The sequence below is a fragment of the Pan paniscus genome, chromosome 4 (genome assembly GCF_029289425.2).
Source record: "Pan paniscus chromosome 4, NHGRI_mPanPan1-v2.0_pri, whole genome shotgun sequence".
NCBI lineage: Eukaryota > Metazoa > Chordata > Mammalia > Primates > Hominidae > Pan > Pan paniscus.
This window is the reverse complement of record NC_073253.2, coordinates 170948008-170967066: the sequence shown is the minus strand read 5'-3', so window position 1 is coordinate 170967066 and position 19059 is coordinate 170948008. Positions and strand designations below refer to the sequence as shown.

General features: G+C 50.5%; 1 protein-coding gene across 3 annotated transcripts in view; it reads right to left on the bottom strand.

The window, feature by feature from the left end:
• Positions 1-19059, bottom strand: part of CPLX2 (complexin 2) — an 89340-nt gene that overhangs the window by 47297 nt on the left and 22984 nt on the right. The gene's annotated exons all lie outside the window — the stretch shown is intronic.

Sequence of the window (19059 nt, the reverse complement as noted above, 5' to 3'; positions counted from 1 at the left end):
ACGGAATGCTTATGCAAAACCCTTGTGTAACCCACCCTGGCTGAACCTCAATTCTGGGCTTCCCCAGAAAGAGGGCCCCTCTTTCCAGATGACTTGCAGCTGGTTGGACAAACACCTGGTGAGAATAGCAACATCTCGCCACCCCACTGGAGAACCTGCCTGAGACAATGGGACAACCCCAGGAGAGTAGAGCTGAGGGGTGCAGGCAGCTGGCTCCCTGTGGACTTGAGTAAGAGCCTCGTTCCAGTCACCTGAGTGACCAGGAGCACGAACCAGTGCTTCACCTTATTCTTTTTACTTAAGTCAGTTGAGATTTTATTTTATTTTATTTTATTAATTAATTAATTAATTAATTTTGAGATGGAGTCTCGCTCTGTCCCCCAGGCTGGAGTGCAGTGGCACGATCTCGGCTCACTGCAAGCTCCGCCTCCTGGGTTCATGCCATTCTCCTGCCTCAGCCTCCCAAGTAGCTGGGACTACAGGTGCCCGCCACCACGCCCAGCTAATTTTTTGTACTTTTAGTAGAGACGGGGTTTCACCGTGTTAGCCAGGATGGTTTCGATCTCCTGACCTCGTGATCTGCCCGCCTTGGCCTCCCAAAGTGCTGGAATTACAGGCGTGAGCCACTGCGCCTGGCCTAGTCAGTTGAGATTTTAAAAGCCATTTGCGGCTGGGCGCGGTGACTCATGCCTGTAATCCCAGCATGTTGTGAGGCTGAGGCAGATGGATCACTTGAGGTCAGGAGTTTGAGACCAGCCCGGCCAACATGGTGAAACCCCATCTCTACTAAAAATATGAAACTTAGCTAGGTGTGATGGTGCACACCTGTAGTCCCAGTTACTCAGGAGGCTGAGGCAGGAGAATCACTTGAACCCGGGATGTGGAGGCTGCAGTGAACCAAGATCACACCACTGCACTCTAGCCTGGGCGACAGAGCGAGATCCTGTCTCAAAAAAAAAAAAAAAAAAAAAAAAGTAAATAAATAAATAAAAACCACTTACAACCGAGACTTCTTTTACTAACTCACTTAAATAAATAATTTGATTTCAACAAAAACTTTGATTTCAGCACTGGGAAGAGCTCAGCTGTGAGCATCTGGAAATAAGGTGCAGATGGTTGGATTCCATTTGCTAATATTTTGTGAGGATTTTTGCATCCGTGTTCATGAGGGATATTGGCCTGTGGTTTTCTTGTAATACCTTTGTCTGGTTTCTGTGCCAAGCTAATTTCCCTGGCCTCTTAAAATGATTTGGGAAGTTTCCCTCCTATTTTCTAGAAATATTTTGTGTAGAATTGGTATTATTTCTTCCTTAAATATTTGGTAGAATTTACCAGTGAGGCATGATTCAGATTTTTGATGCTATAAATTACTTTTTTAAAAAGGGAGCTGTTTTGCTGACTATTCCTGTCTTATGCATTGATTGAACTATTTCCCAATGTTGTGTTTTCCAACCTTTTTCTTGTTTTAGCTGCTCCAGGCTCCGGTAACTGTAATATGATCTAAACGTATGTGATGGTGTGGCAGTTTTTACTTTTTCAAAAAAAATCAACACATTGTTTGCAATCTGTTTAAGACAAATTAACAAAATACCATGAACTTCAAACATATCTTAAAGTTGATGTATCCTGCTTGCCTTCACAGCCTCAGCTCCCTCTCTTTGCCATGTCCCCATCAACCCTGTGGTCCTGCCCCCTGGCCTTTGCCCCTCCTGTTGTCCCTCTCTGGAGGGGGACCTCTCTTCCCCGATCCTGTCCTGGCTTGCTCCACTGGGATTTTGCTTCCACAAAACTTTTGTTTGTTTGTTTTTTGTTTGTTTGTTTGTTTTTGAGACAGGATCTCGCTCTGTCGCCCAGGCTGGAGTGCAGTGGTGCGATCTCAGCTCACTGCAACCTCCGTCTCCCAGGTTCAAGCGATTCTCCTGCCTCGGCCTCCTGAGTAGCTGGGACTACAGACTCCCGCCACGATGCCCGGCTAATTTTTTGTATTTTTAGTAGAGACGAGGTTTCACCATGTTAGCCAGGATGGTCTCGATCTCCTGACCTCGTGATCCGCCCGCCTCGGCCTCCCAAAGTGCTGGGATTACAGGCTTGAGCCACCACACCCACCACCACAAAACTTTTCTGCATTTCCCAGGCTGGCCTAGGTTTAAGGTGACTCCCCCTGCTACCCCACCCACTGTGCTTCCTCCCACCCAAGCATGAATTGCGTTACGTCGAAGTTGTCCATGTCTGTCTCTTTCCCAGACTGTGAGGTCCTTGAGGGCAGACTCTGCGTCTACTTCATCCATTGTTAGACTCCAGCTCTGAGTGCAGAGCCTGGCACCCGGGCCCTGGATAAACACTTGCTGAGTGAATGGACATTTCTGTGACCAGGGTCACAGCAGTAGTACCTGCCTGTATCTACACATCTCTGGACCGTTTCTGAGCAGTTTTCGCATGCAGGGTTTCATTTGAATCTTCGCAGTAATTCTGTGCAGTTGGTATCATTACCCCATTTTACATTTGTGGACATCAAGGTCCAGAGACACGTAAGAACTTGCCAAGCTACATCAGTGACAGAGCTGGTGTCCAGAGGCAGGCCTTACTGACTTCAAATCCAGGGATTCCCTGTGCATCTCAGTTACACGCCAAGATGCCATTGGTTTGGGAAATGCAGGATTTACCCTGAAGCAAAATCTTGCGCTAAAACAGCAGCCAGAGAGGATGTTTCAGGGAGGAACGCTGAGCCCATGGGGGCTGGAGCCATGCATGGAAACTAAGTGCCCTGCAGGAACCTGGGCCTCCAGGTTAGATTGGTCCCCAGCTCACCAGGAAAGGGGATGTGAGGGAGGAAAACCAGAGGCAGGCAACAGAAGGTAGGTAGCAGCCGAGCCCACGGTCTGGGCAAAGTTTTCAAAGAAGGGGCCTGGCTATGGCAGGAAGGGGCGGAGAGAGTCCCCTCAGTCTGGGGACTGACTGATTTTGGCTGTGGAATCCCTCTCCAGCCTCCCGTCCGCACCCCAGATCCTAACTGCTAAATTCTTCCAAACCATACCTGTCCAATGGGTGTGTCAAACAGTGTTTCTCAGAGTCCTGGAATGGGATCTAGGCTTTGGGCTGGAGCCTTTGACCTATCGCATACCAGGCCCCCCCATTTCCATTTGCCTGGCTAACTTTCTTCCTCTGGTCTCAGCTTAGATGTCTGCTCCTTCAGAAAGCTTTTCTTGACTCTCCAACTTGGAAACGAGTCCCCTGTGTCCCTGGTACAGCCCCCCATGCTTCTTTGTATTACAGACTTGAGCACCCTAGAGGCCTTCTGTGCATTTGTGTTTCTTCACCACGAGTTCTTTGGGGTCAGAGACTGTACTCTCTTCATCTCTATATCCCAAGCAGCCAGCCCTTCTCATCTGCAAAACCAGGGTGGCAATTCCTAATCACAAGGTAGATTATGAAGCCTCCGTAACAAAAGAGATTTCAAAAAATCCCAAAGCTTTGTGGAGGCCATGCAATGCAGATCAATCCTTTTTTCTTTTCCTTTCTTTCTTTTCTTTTCTCTTTTTTTTTTTTTTTTTGAGATGGAGTTTCACTTTTCTCATCTAGGCTGGAGCACAGTGGCGCAATCTCAGCTCATTGCAACATCCGCCTGCTGGGTTCAAGTGATTCTCCTGCCTCAGCCTCCCAAGTAGCTGGGATTATAGGTGCCTGCCACTATGCCTAGCTAATTTTTGTATTTTTAGTAGAGACGGGGTTTTACCATGTTGGCCAGCTTGGTCTTGAACTTCTGACCTCAGGTAGATCTGCCCACCTCGGCCTCCCGAAGTGCTGGGATCACAGGCATGAGCCACCACGCCCAGCCTAATCCTTTTTTCTTAGCTCACATTAAAGAGGCAAGCAGAGTGCTAAGGGCTTCATGTGTGGGGCCTGCCTGGGTCCTCTCCATGCATGTTCCCTTCTTTTGGTCTGAGCATCAGATTCAGGAAGAGGTGCTTTCTTGGAAGGCACATAGGGGCCCAGTCTTGACCCCTGAGTTTCCTGCCCTCTCCAATTTTAACCTGAAACCTGCTGGGTTTGGAAGATTCCTTGGAAGGGGAGGTTTGATTCTACTTTCTTTGGCAGACAATCTCCCTACTGCCTTGGGTCCCCAAGCTTGTCTGGCATTTACAAAAGAACATAACTGAAAGCGTCACAGGCCCATTAAGGAGACAATTATAGGCAAAAGAACAGCAGAAGCAGCAGTTTCCAACGCCCATGTTTCTGGTTGTGAAGGCAGGCAGCCCAGCCTGGCAGAAAGAACCCACACTCATCACACAGAGCTGGTTTGGCTCTCAGCACTGTGTGCAACCTCAGGTAAGTCAGGTCATCTCTCTGAGCTTCAACTTTCTTTTCCAGAAATGGGGCCTTCAAGACTTAACTGTGTTGTTGCAAGCATGGTGCTCCATGAGCTTTCATGGTCTTCTCCATTCCTCATGGCACTGAACACAGGGCCAGGCACATAGGAAATGAGGAGCTGTGACTGGTTGATGATTAATTACCCCCATCTCCTGCCGTCAGACATGGAGACTATGCTCAAAATTACAGCTTTATCTCCCATACCACTTTCAGGGCCAGGAACCTTTTTGGTGGCTAGGACATATTTGCTAAAGGAATTAATAAATCCCAGATGGTGGAAATAATAGGAGCACAGACAAGAGACATGGAGGGCAGAGCCAGCAGAGTCCTAGGGTAGACCAGGGAAGAGCTGGACCTCTTTAGAACAGTGTCAGAAGTGAATAAGTTGCCTTGGCATAACTCGTGCCCCTAGCTTAGAAGGCCCTTTCTCTTTCAATGTCTGACATACCTATTTCTCTCTTAAACCCCAACTGAAATGTCACCCATCTCCTCACTAGCTTTGTTTGATCCTCTCGGCAGAATCAGTTGCCTCTGCCTCTGTGCTGCTTTGGGATTCTCTGCATGCCTCCGTTAAGCATGTTTAATCCCATGTCATAGTTTTTGGTTGACCTATCTGACCTCCTGCTGAGCTGTGGGTATCTTGAGGGCAGGGGCCATGCCTGGCCTCTCTTGGGATCTCTGTGGGACCAGGGCTGGGCAGCTGGTAGGCTTTGTACATGCTCTGCCCCAATAGCAGACTATGGTTTGTTGAATCATAGTCAATGTTCTGCTCAGAGCCCATAACAGAGACACTTGCATCAGACACTTTTCCCCTCTCAGCAGCCAAGTCAAAGCCCAGGGAGAAGATGGGCCCTGTTGGTTCTCACCTGCGTCAGGGCAGGAGGGAACAGCTTTTGGCCTTGGGAATGGAGCCTGAATGGGGTGACTGAGTAGACGGGCCCTGGGAGCCAGGAAGCAAATCTGGGTTCCAGTTCTCTCTGCGGCTGACTGGCCTTGAGCAAGTCCCTTCCCCTCTCTGAGCTACGATTTCCCCTTCTGTGACTTGAGCAGTGGGGAGAGAAGGGAGGGAGCTGGAGAGAGCGAATGCTCTTCCTACTTCTAAAATTCTGCCCATGTATTTCCAGGGTTTCTGGGAGACTGACAGACACACGTAAACACTGATGCATACTCACACCCACACACATGCACACAGGAACAAATAGATTCAGATGTACCGAGACACACACACACACACAGAGGCAAGCTGACATCAGCACACTGGCTTTCACAGACACAGAGACGCACTTATGCCTAAATGTCACGCCTGCATAGGATATGGAGACACTCAGCTGCCATGAGCACACACGCGCACCCCCAGCCATGCTCACAATCGCACTGACACAACTGTGTGAGCACGAACACACGCACGTTTCCCTTGGGCTCTAAGGCCCCTTCCAGTTGGTAAAATCGAGGCTTGTTTGGAGCGGACCCACCTGCTTCCCCTGACAGGTGACATGTTCCCTGCTCTCCTTCCCAGATCTGGGCTTCTTGGCTGAGCTGTGAGCAGGGTGAATGCTGGCCCCAGCCCACAGGGGTGAGGATCTGGAGGGAGACTCATCTCCCAGGTTACTGCCTGCGGATGCTGCTTTAAAAATAGCTTCCTGCTGTTTCCAGGAAAGCTCTGGGGAGTGAGGACTCCAGAGACTGGATTGTGCTCATCCCTTGCCTGCCTGCAGAGCTATGTATGAGGGTCCCTCGAAGAGACCACCAGAGTCCTTGTTAGTGCCGCATGGCCTGTGGCAAAGAGGAAGAGGCTAAGGGTGGCTGGACAGCTGGGGGTGGGGTGCTTCACCCCTAAAACTCCCCCTCCTAGAGGAGGGCTGCCTCGCTGCATCTCCTGTGTGGGGGCATCACGCACCTCCAGGGGCGGGGAAGGAGACAGGCATGATGGTTCATACCTGGGCTCTGCTGCTCCCTGGCTGTGTAACCCTGGGCAAGTTGCTTCATGTCTGAGCATCAATGATTTCAGCTGAAAAATGGGGCTAATCATCTCTTCCTCTCTCATGAGTTGTGAAAATTCAGCCACAAAATATCCCATCATTTCCCTCCTGCTGGGCTGTGCTCCCCCGGGGGCAGGGAACCAGGGCAGCTCTGTGGCGGCAGTGCCCTCCCTGCCTGTCCCTCTGCCCACACTGCCCTTCATGTGCCCTTCCAGCTCTCACTGCTTCTCTTCTGGATCACCTGGCACCACACAGTTCTGTTTTCAGAACCCCAGAGAGCACGGAGGGCCACAGCCACGCTGGTGGATGAGAGAGACCGCTAGGCAGTCACCTGTGACTGGCTTCCACCAACAGCAGAAGGTTCAGCGGCTCTGACGGTGCAGAAATTGGCTTCAGTGAGGCCCTGGGAGGGAGGGAGGACCTGGTGGCTGGTGGGGCCCACTGACAAGTGTGTCATCAGCTTACCCCGCATCCTTGTGAATTCTGTGGCCCCAGCTAGGTCTGCGTGAGAGTCCTGGGCAGGCACTGCCTGAGTAGTGAGGGTCAGGACCGCATCTCTGACTTTGTGTCTTCCTAACTGTGTGATCTTGGGCACAAGTTAAAGCCTCTCAGTTTCTTCATTTGTGCAGTGGGTCTTCTGCTCTCCACATTACAGCGTCATATCAGGGCAGACAAGGGGTAGAGGATGCTTTGTGACTCTGTGTGGCCGGAAGTTTTATTCCCCACTCAGATGGAGATATAGGGGTGCAGAGACTTAGATTGATGGAATCCTTAGGTAGGAAACAGAGGCTCAGAGAGGGCAAGTGGCTTCTCCAAAAGACCCAGCAGAGGTCCGAGGGAAGGTGGAGCTCGAGGCCCACCTAGTCCCCTCCATCTTTTAGCAAAGAGTGACAGCAGGAACTGGGGTCAGGTGTGGCTCTGGCTGACTGTCCTGGCAAGGGGGCCCTTCCTGGGGGAGCGGGGCCTTCTTCCCGAGGTGAGCTTCTGCGCGACCCCAGGGAGGGAGCATGGCTGAGCAGGTGGGCCTGGTCCAGTGCCCTCTCTGCAGCTTATTTACCAGCTGGTTTCAGACAATTGCTGGCCTCGCTGAGCCGCAGTTTCCTCCCCAGAAGTTGGGGATGGTAATGCCTCCCTTGCAGGGCTGTTGTAAAAATCAAACGCAAAAAGCCTTAAGGCTGCTTGTGGAGAGATCTGTGGGAAATGCACTTCTCAGGTCCAAGATGTTGGCATCTGCATCCGCTTCCGTGGCTGCCCTTGACCTGACGTGGGGAGAGGCCTATTCCCAGGGTCCTTTGTGGATTGAGGGCCAATAATGGGGACAGGGAGATGGTGAGGTGGGAGAGGCCCAGTCAGGTGTGTTTGTGGGGAGTGCGTCTGGCTCCAGTGGTTAGTTTCCTCCCCCAGACCTCACTTCTCCACCTGTCAGATGGGGGAGGCATCCCCCATGGCCATGAATCACAGCCTCTCTAGGAACAGAAGGCACAGACAGAAGCTGCCTCACACCTGTGGGTTTGGTGGGCTGGTTTGCTCAGGCTCTGGAGCCTCGAAATATGCACGGGGCAGAAATTGCCTGAGTGTGCAGAGGCAGGTGTGAATATCTGACATGAGCAAGGCAAAGTATTTAGAAGACGAAGACGCTATGGGGGTTATCTAGGTCACTGAGGCTCAGAGAGGGACAGCGCCTCACCCAAGGCCACAGAGCAAAATAGTGTTTGAGCCAAAACTCAAACACTGTTCAGCCCATAGTTGAGGAATCTTCTAGTTGCAAGAGGCTGAGGTCATTTGGTCTAACTTTCCACCTAAGAGTCCTGTTTACACGCTTCCAGGAATGAGGAGCTCGCTAGCTTATACGGCAGTCTATTTGTTTTGCAATAGCTCTGGTCTCTAGATATTTCTCTTTCATATTGAGCTAAAAAATCTATTCCCAATCACTTCTACTCTCTACCCTCTAACGTACGTTGCTTCCACATACAGATGCTGGGTAGTAGAGATCACATGCCCCCGAGTCTTCTTTCGTCCAGACCATCATTCTGTAGCTCGCTGTTCCAATAGAACAGTTTCCAGACCCTCACCCTCTTAGTCCCTGAAGGGACCACCACACTTTCTCAGGACCCAAATCCGGATTTCCAGAGAATAAATCATGAAACTCCCGGAGGCTGCCTCAGTGAGGATGCGCGATAGATATTAGGTATTTTTATCAGTGAAGACAAAATTGACTCAGAAGTAAATGGTGAATTTTTAAAGGTCTTTTCAATTCATGATTTTCATGTGAGGCAGTTAATCTAAAAGCAAATAAAAGCATCCGAATACCAGAAAAACACATGCAGTGAAGTGTATTTTTTGGAGAGTAAGTCTGACTCTACTAAATTATCCGGGAATTATACCTAAAATAGACTCCACTGACTGTAAACTCCTTGGGGGCAGAGTCTGGGTCTTTCTATCACCCTTGATAGGCAGGGCTGGCCAGGGCACGCAGGAGGCAGATGGGTCTATGAATGAATAGTTGCAGTTGGTTTTTTTGTAAATGTGCACAAGGTCAAGTGCATCTCCCTGCTGGTTCATCTCTTGGACTTTATTTATTTATTTATTTATTTATTTTTTGAGACGGAGTCTCACTGTCATTCAGGCTGGAGTGCAGTGGTGTGATCTCAGCTTACTGCAGCCTCCGCCTCCCGTGTTCAAGCGATTCTCCTGCCTCAGCCTCCGGAGTAGCTGGGATTACAGGCACTCAGCACCGACCACCACACCCAGCTAATTTTGTATTTTTAGTAGAGACAGGGTTTTGCCATATTGGCTAGGCTGGTCTCGAACTCCTGACCTCAGGTGATCCAGCCGCCCTGGCCTCCCACAGTGCTGGGATTACAGGCTTGAGGGACTGCACCCGGCCATCATCTCTTGGACTTTAAAGGTGTGTTGAAGAGGCCTGGGTATGAAACCGTAATATGGGTGTCAGATGCTGGAAAGAAGAGGGGCCACTCTGCATTGCCCTCAGCTGCTGTAGAAAAGCAATCAAGCAACGATTTCCCTTATTTTAGAAAGGGTATCCCCATTTCCTCTGGGGAAGCTGCTCCTCCCCCAGTCTCCTTCAGTGAGGTTTAGTTGAGGGTGAGGTCCCAGCCTGGTCTCCCATAGAGGGCACATGACCCCAGTTTAGGCCAATCAGTGTAGTCCACCCTCTGGCTACAGTGATTGGTGCAGAGAAGGGCATGTGACCCAAAAGGGGCCAATGAGACTCAGTTCTGGAACTTTTGATGGGGCTGTTGGAGCCTCCTGTTGCTGCGGCTGCTGAGCTGTGGGGATGTAAGTCTGGAGCAGCAGAAACCACCCTGTGACGAGAGCTGGCCTGGACACAGAGGAAAGCTGAGCCAAGACAGGGAGAGAGAATGAGGTTTGCTCTCCTCATTCGAGCTGCGTGATCCAACTGTAGGGGAAAGCAGCATCCCTAGAGCTTCTCATTACACACACCAACACATTCCCCCTTTTGCTGAAGTCACTTTGAGTTGGATTTTGCTCACTTGCAACTGAGTGTGTTGACCAGCTCAAGAATGCAAGTAGTAAGTTTTCTCTTCAGTTTTGAGGGAGTGGGTGATGGGGCCCTCCCTGTCCAAGCTTCCCTGGGAACCTGGGTTGGCCTGGGCATTGGTGGGTCCTCTCTCCCCACCCTGAGCAGGGTAGAGGGGCCAGTAGGGGCCCCAAAGCAAATGCCATCCTGGGAGATTCCTTTCTTCGTCTCCTTCCCACATCCAATCAGCCACCAAATCTAACCCATTCACCCGCCACAAACATCTCTCCAGCCCAGTTGAGGGTCCGTCTGATTCCTGCTGGCCTATCGCTTTTGCTTGGGAACATCTGCTTCCAGTTTGATTCTCATAGAGATCTTTCTTAAACACTAGCCCCACTCCAGGTATGCTCATGCTGTGGCCATGACCAAAGCGTGGAGTCCTTTCGCACTGGGAATAGCATTCAAGGCCTTTGACCATCTGGCCAAGCCCTGCGCTCCTGCCCTACCTTTTGTCCATCCCCTTGTATTCAAACAACCTGGACTCCTCCTTAGAATGCTCTCATGTGGTCCCATCTTTGCATCTGTCTACACTATCTGAAATTCCCCATTTCTTACCAGGCTCAGCGCAAAGGTCTGTCTTCTGAGAAGCTCACCTCACCCATACTATCCTACCCACTCAGTCAGTGGCGCCCACCCTGGGTTCTTGCAGCGCCCTTCACACACCTTTATCGCAGCCCTCTAACCGCGTGGTGCCGCTAGTCAGTGCTCCCACCCTGTCTGCACCAAGCCCTGTGCATCCCTGAGTCTCAGCCCAGCCCACACCACTGGCACAAGCATCCAATCTGCTGAATTCCTGCCCAAGAAATTGCTTAGTGCCCCACCCCAGTTACCAGGCTTTTTTTTTTTTGCACTTATTCATTTAAAACCACTTCCAGAGGAAACCAGAGAGTCAATTACTCCACCTCCGCCTGGTCCAGGAGGAGCAACTGTGGCAAGTCCAGCAGGGTCACCCTCTCTAGCTGCTGGGAGCTGAGATTTCCACTCCAGCTTCTTTGGCTGCCTTGGGGAAATCAACGGAGTTTCCGGGAGTGTGATGGGAATGGTCAAGCTATCTCCCGCCCAGCGATAAAACCAGATGTGGAAGCAGATGGTGGTGACCAGGAGAGCATTCAAGCTACAGGCAGAGACTCTCGTCCCACTCTCAACCCTTGTCCTAGAATTACTGGACCAGAGGAAAACAGTCCCTTTAACTGAAAGCAGTGGAAGAACAGGGTAAAGTTTTCCTGAACTACAACCCAGGAGATCCCCAGAGACAGGAGCAATCAGATCTCACACTCTGGCTTCTGCCAGCTTGGAAGCTTTTTCACTAGAAAAGGAGGGAATAGAGCGAGAGGATGCCATTTCTAAGTATTGTGCCCCATTTTCTTTCTTTTTTTTTTTCTTTTTGTTTGTTTTTGAGACAGAGTCTCGCTGTGTCGCCAGGCTGGAGTGCAGTGGTGCGATCTCGGCTCACTGAACCTCTGCCTCCTGGGTTCAAGCAATTCCGCCTCAGCCTCCCGAGTAGCTGGGACTACAGGTGCATGCCACCACGCCCAGCTAATTTTTGTATTTTTAGTAGAGACAGGGTTTACCGTGTTGGCCAGGATGGTCTCGATCTCCTGACCTCATGATCCGCCTGTCTCGGCCTCCCAAAGTGCTGGGATTACAGGTGCGAGCCACTGCACCCTGTCCAGTTTGCCAAGTTAAAGCTTCTCTGTCCCCTAGTTTCTGTGCCCCATTTTCTTTAACCCTGTTTTCTTATCCTCCACCATCACTCAAGCCATCAGATGCTATCCCAGTTCCTCAGAGGAGAGAATAGGGGCTCAGAGGGGTGAGATCATTAGCCAAATTCACACAGCTGGTGAGTGGCAAACAGAAATGCCAATCTGGTCTGAATGATCTCCTCGCCTCCATCCCAGCCAGGCCAGTGAGGTGGAAAAAGTTTCACGGTCGGTTGGACACACCTGCTGGAATCCTGATCCTTCACTTCCCAGCTGAGTGGATTATGTAAAACCATGGATCCTCTTTGATGCTCAATTTCTTCCTCTGTGCAACGGGAATGTCAATCTCAGCCTTCCGGGTTGTTGTGTGAGAACAAGGTGGTAGACACTTTCTAGTGGGTCTGGTGCATAGTAGGAGCACAATGAAGGTGCTGGCTCTCATGGCTTCTCTTTCTCCTGCCCTGCTCTTGACTTTCAGGTCCGCTGCTTGGCCTGTTTCACTGCCAAGTTCTAGGTCATTTGAAACTGCAGAGGCCAGGCCTTGGCCTTTAGGTCTCACTGATCCTGTGGACTCGGGCAAGTCCATTTGCCTTTCTGGGCCTTGGTTTCCTCCTTTGGGAAATGAGAGAGACTTGGGCAGGATCCCTGGTCCCCAGCCTGGGGTTCTTCTATCTCTGGGGTTAGAAGAAGAGAGGGCATTTTCTGGCAGCAAGGCCGGCCTGCGTAACAATATTGCTTGCTATATTTCTTAGCTTTGGGTTGGAATGACATCACCTCACCTCGTGGCTTACCTCTTGCTGATCAAAGCTCTGACTGGCAGTTAAGTGTCTTTGATTAATAAAAAATGGGGAAAATGAATTAATCATGACTTAAATGCAGCATGTTTGGGAAACAGAATCTTTAAAAAGTCAAATCCACTGAAGTCAAGAGGGAAAGAAAAAAAGGCGTCCTTGAGGGTGAAAGGTTGGGGACCCCTGGAGTGGATGTCCATAGAGCCCTCCAATTGTGCACAGGGGACCTGTATGGCTGGCCGGGGGCCTGTGGGTGTTGGGGACAGGAGGATCGGTCCCTTTAAGGATCCTCTCCTCCCCAGCAAGCCCCAGGCCTGTGCGGAGGAGGACATGCATTATTGAAAGCGCATTTCAATACCTATTCAGTCTCCTCCTCCTCCTGTGGGTGGCAATCACAGTTTACATAATCTGTCTCTCTGTCCTCCCAGGCAGCTGCTCCCTTCTGGCTGAGTGGTTTGAGGAGGGGGAGGGAGGGGAGAGGGAGAGACATTAACTCTGTGCTGTCACCTCAAGTAGTGGCCAAGCTGCCATAAAATGAAGGAAGGAAAGCAAGCTCTGACATCACACAGCCCTGGGTTCAAGTGTCACTTAGGTGCTGTCTGATTTTGGCTCCCCCACTTTGCTGCCTCCCCTGTAACCTTGATCCACTCCATTATAGTCTCTGTGTTAATAGCTCCTAAACCTCTGTTTCCAGCCCAGATCTCTCTCCCGAACTTGGGGTTCATCTATCAACAACTTGAGGGGCAGCTCTGTTTGTGTTTACAGGCAGTTCAGGCTAAGCCCATTCCAAACTGATCTCACCAGTTATCTCCGAACCATTCATCCATCCATCTATCTATTTATTCATCCCTTCATCCACTCATTATCCAACCAATCGTCCATCGTTCATACGCTCCACCACTCACTCATTCATTCACCTACCCTCATCTATCCTACCATCCATGCATTCACCCATCCAGCTGTCTGTTTTCCATCCATCTCACCACTCATCCATCCATCCATCCATCCCTCCATCCACCATTTACTAAGGGTCTGGCATTTGTCAACATTGGGTGTACAGCAACAGGCAAGACAGGCACTGACTTTGTCCTGACGATACTTAAAGTCCTGTGAAGGAGACAGACAAGCAAATAGAATAGTATAATAAACACGAAAAGTATGATAATAGGGGAAGCATAAGGTGCTGCTAGAGCACAGGTGAAACACCCAACACATCCTTAAGGGATTAGAGAAGACTTTTTTTTGAGGAGATGACACCTGAGGGCTAAGAAGGCGTGAGCCTGTTCCTTTCCCTGTGTTTCTTGTCTCCGTTGCTCAAGGAGCTTGATTCGTAACAGCCATTTCCCCTTCTTTTTGTAACTGTGAAATGGCCCCTCTCTGGGAAGATGTTCCCCTTTCCCACTCATGGTCCTTATGGGTTGGGTGGGAGGATCCCATCATTAACGGCTCCGTGTGATAGCGTGGGACCCAGGCCTGGCTATGGGAATGGGTTAGGGCTGAGTCCACTGACGTTCAATCACAGAGCTTTGCTGACACCACTGGAATGGGTGCCCAATTTTCACTGGAGTTGCTCAGCTGATAGGAAGGAGATGGCTGTGTTCCCACTCTGCAAAGGAAGGCCTGCCCAACATGGGGGATGGCAGTGGAGAGATGTAGAAAGATAGAGTGTTGTGGTCACTGTCTGAAGCCCTGGGGCCATGTGTGTCTGACCTAGCAACATCAGACTTTCCCTTTTCCCTTTAGGCCATCTTGAGTTGGGTTTCTGTCACTTACAGTCTAAAGAGCCTCGTTAACGGTAAAGACTCTCATTTACAGTAGGAAGCGTTTCCACATCCTTTGTCTCATTGGTTTGTACAATAGCCCTAGGAGGCTGTTTCCAGATGATGAAATGAAGGCTTAGAGAGTTGAGTCACTGGGCTGAGACCCTGGTCTGTTAGACATCAAAGTCCACATGGTCTACCAGGGCACCTTGGAGGTTAGGAAGGAAGGATGCTGGAGAGTGGGACTTAGACTTGAGAGAAAAGGATGGAAGGAAAACGAAATTGAGGACAAAACTCAAAAGTACGTCTTGTGTCTGTGAAGGGACAGGTGGGGAAGAAAAAAAGTACACATGAAAGAGAAAATGAAGGAGAAGGTGGTGAGATCGGTAAGGAAGTGAGTCAGAATCAGAGAACTGTAAAGTGAAAGAAAGATGACATTCAAATTCCCTACTTTCCAGGCAAATGAGCTGGTCCTTGAACAACTGTCCACAGGAGAGGCCCAGAGTCAGCCCATGTTTCATTGCATGATCGTATTTCAAGGTGACTAAAAACATCACCTCTTCCTTGAAGCCCTCAGGAACCCTCCTACTCTGCAGCCCCCATCAGTGTCTCCTTTATCACACTGGCCACTTTCAGCCTCCCCATTTCACTTATTTAGGTACATGACTCATCTCTCTTGCAGGGAAGTCCATGTCTTACTCATCTTTGATTAGACCCAAGCTCCTTACCTTATGCCTGCACCCAGTAGGGGCTCGGTGCATTTAAAAATACATATATTTATTTGAAGGAAAGGAGTGTCCCGATAAGAAGTAAATTTAGGGCCAGGCGTGGTGGCTCACGCCTGTAATCCCAGCACTTTGGGAGGCCAAGGCGGGCAGATCACTGGAGGTCAGGAATTCATGACCAGCCTGGCCAGCATGGTGAAATCCCGTCTCTACTAAAAATACAAAAATTAGCCGGGCATGGTGACAGGTGCCTGTAATCCCAGCTACTCAGGAGGCTAAGGCGGGAGAATCACTTGAACCCAGGAGGCAGAGGTTGCAATGAGCCGAGATCGCGCCATTGCACTCCAGCCTGGGTGACAACAGCGAAACTCCATTTCAAGAAAAAAAAGAAAAAGAAAAAGAAAGAAAAGAAATTTAGGAGAAGAAGAGTAACAGGAAGTTGGAGAGGGGAAAAGCGAGATGAGGCACAGAGACAGAGAGACTGAGTCAGGAAGGGGGTGAAGGAGGGAGAGAAGGTGGAGGCCTGAGAAGGGAGACAGAGTGTGCTGCTTGCGTAGAGCTGAGGGTCTCTGCTGGCCCTGTGTGGGGTTCAGTTGCCCTTGCCCCTGGGGATGAGGAAACCATCAGGAAAGGACTCAGTTTGCTCAGGATCCAGTAGGATTGGGAGGAAGAAATCCTGTGAGGCGGGAGGGGAGAAGCTGGTGGATGGAGGAAGTGCCAGGGGTCAGGAGCAGCCAGGATCTTTTGCCAAATCCTGGGACAACCCCCAGGAGGTCTGCAGTGTCACTATTCCCTCCAGGAAGAGCCCAAACCAGAGAAGGACACGCCATCCCTGGCAGCAGGCCTGGGAGTTCCTGACTCTGCTCTGGGACCGAGCGGCCGACTGCCCGTCCCTCTCTGTTATAGCTTTCTCCATCATCTCCACGGCCCTGAGCACCATCCAAAGTCATCCTGTTTACCATGTCCATCTATTTGTTTATTGTCTGTTTCTCTCAATGCAGAGGAAACTCCATGAAGGGAGGGAGCTGGTGGGCCTCTTGGTGCCTAGCACAGTGCCTGGAGATGCTCATGAAAGGCAGCACGGATTAACGAGTGGAAGGACAGGGCGGGTGAGACAGTCACACGGGCTGTGTGTGGTAGGGGGTGGGGGGCTGCTTGGAGGTGGCGTTGATGAAGCACTTTACTAACCACAGCTCCTAAAATAAAGGCGTCTGGGCTCTGAGATGAGAGTCCTTGAGAGGAGAAAGGCCCTTCTGGGACTCATTGTGTGGCTGTCAGCCTGAGTGCGGGCAGCTGCAGGGAGACGAGGTGATGCGGGAGGGAATGCCATGCCTGGCCCACCACACCTGCTTTCAGGCAGTCAGGAACCCACCAGTGGCCTGTTGTGGCTGCATGAGACGTGAAGAGGCTGACCCTGCTACCCAGGGAGAGGGGGCCTGGGCAGAACACGGAGCCCCGCTAGTCATAGAAGTGTCGGGGGAAGGAATGAGAGTGTGCCAAGTAAACTAAGGGCTGCATGACGCCAGGCGCCCTGCTGGGCACTGCATCAGTTTGCCTCAGTGATTTCTCCCCACAAGGCCCAGAGGAAGGGATTATTGAAACAGGTAAAGAGCCTAAGGCTCAGGGAGGTGACGTGACCAGTCCAGGGCCACACGGTGAGTGGTGGCAGAGACAGGAGCTGACCAAATTGGCTCCCTGCACATCACTGGGCCTCCAACACAGTCTCAGGCTGGGGACACTCACCTCCAGATGGCTGCTGACCTCTGTAGGGACTTTTGGTGTGATGCAGAGAGAGGGGAAGGAAGGGGAGAGAATTGGGGAGAGAGGTGGATAATTTCCTTTTCTGCAAAATAAGGAGTGAGATAGATGTCCTTGTAGCTGCTTCTTCACCTTCCTTTTGTTCCCTTCTGTTCTATTCCTCCCTGGGCTACCTGCTTCAGGCTGAGAACATCCCAGCTGTCCTCTCAGCACACTCTGTGAGACCTTGGGCAGGCCCTTCACCTCTCTGAGCCTGGCCATTTCATCTGTGAAATACTGATAACACTTTTGACCTGTGAGGTCAAAGGGTGACTGTGAGGAGTGAAGAAGGCAGAGGAAGCTGATGAAACCTGGTACCTAAGAGATGCCCCTGGTATCAGCCAGAGGTTCCAGGACACCCACTTCCAATCCCAGACACTCCACTTGGCTGCCGGAGATAACTTTCTAAAATGAAAGGCGGCCCTTGACCCTCCCTGTCCAGAGCCTTGAATAGACACTTTGGGAAAGAGGATGTCCAAATGGCTAGGAAGCATATGAAAAGGTGTTTAACCTACTCGTCTTTGGGGAAATAAAAATTCCAACGATACCACTCCACATCCACCAGAATCGCTGAAATGGAAAAGACGGAAAATACCAAATGTTGGTGAGGGTTTGGAGCTCCTGAAACTTCCACCAAGTAGCTACAGTAGGGAATGTAAATTGCTACTATCATTTTGGAAGAAACATTTGACAGTATCTGCTAGAGCTGAACCCGCATCTCGTGTGATGCAGCAACTCCACTCCTTGGCATAAACCCCCTAGAAATGTGTACATGTGTTTTTCCAAAGACACGTGCAAGAATCTTCATGGCAGCGCTTCTCCCAAGAGTCTAAAGCTGAAAACAACCCAAGTGGCTATCAACACTAGAACTTCATTTTGGTCTAGTCCCACGATGAGATTTACTCCAGCAATGAGAATGAATGACAACCACATGCAACAACTCAAGAGACTCTCCAACGTCGCTGAGCAGGGGTCCAACACGGCGTGATTTCATTTATGTGAAGTTCAAAAACAGCCAATGAATCTATGAAATTAGAAGTCGGGGCCGGGCACGGTGGCTCACGCCTGTAATCCCAGCACTTTGGGAGGCTGAGGTGGGCGGATCATGAGGTCAAGAGATTGAGACCATCCTGGCCAACCAACATGGTGAAACCCCATCTCTACTAAAAATACAAAATTAGCTGGGCGTAGTGGCGCATGCCTGTAGTCCCAGCTACTTGGGAGGCTGAGGCAGGAGAATCGCTTGAACCCGGGAGACAGAGGTTGCAGTGAACCGAGATCGCATCACTGCACTCCAGCCCAGGTGACAGAGCAAGACTCTGTCTCAAAAAAAAAAAAAAAAAAAAAAAAAGGTTGGGACAGCAGCTCCTTTTGCAGGGAGGTGGGGACTGGAAAGGGGAGCAAAGGGAGCTTCCGTGATGGCAAGTTTCTGTGTCTCGAGCTGGGGAAGGTTACGTGGGTGTGTTCACTTTGTGAAAACTCACTGAGCTGTAAACTTAGGAGAACTTTATGAACATAGGTTATAGTTCAGTAATTTTTTTTTTCCTGAAAAAACAAAAATGAAAAGCAACTCACCCTTCCATGGCTTCCTCCTAGCCTGGGACAGGGTCTCTGCTCTGTGGCTGTCTGCAAGGCCCTTTGCTGCTGGATCAGCCCACCTGTCACCACTCCCTGCTCAAGCACTAGAGAAAGGGGTGGGTTTTCCACACAGCAGGCTGATTTTCACCTCTATGCCTTTGCCCATGGTGCCCCTCTAGCTGGTATCCCTTTTCTCCCGACTTTCTGTTTGCCTCCTCATCCTTCCCCTCCCTAGTGGGCCAGCTACCCCCACTCTGAGCTCCCACAGCCCCCATTGAACTTTCCTTTATCTCAGCAATACTCAAATGGTTTCCATATTATCATCTACATGCCTGCCCACTCTCCCAAGGTCAAGGCCGCGGATTCATTTCTTGCGCTTATGCTCAGCCTGGGGCCAGGCGGGGTGGAGAAACAGGGAGTGCTTGCAGAATGAATGAAGGAAAGTTTGCTCTTATTTGAGGCTCCTGTTTTCCCCTCTGTGGCTCCCCACACTTAACCCTAGGTTGAACCTCCATCATTGTCCTGTGGCAGTCTTCCTGAGATTTCTTTTCTATGGGACAAATGTCCCCAGTCCTGATCCTGTCTCCCATGTGTGATGGATTTCTCTGTTTCCTTTTGTGAACCAGAAATGGATACACATTCCTCCACCCTGATCCCCTCACCTCCTTCATCCTCACTATACTCAGTTCCCCCACACAACTCCTGAGGGCAAAGGCTGTGATTAGTCAGCCAGGTAGGGAAGTGAGCCAGGCACCTTCCCCTCAATCCCTAGTCCCTAGGGACATCAGACCCTCTCTTC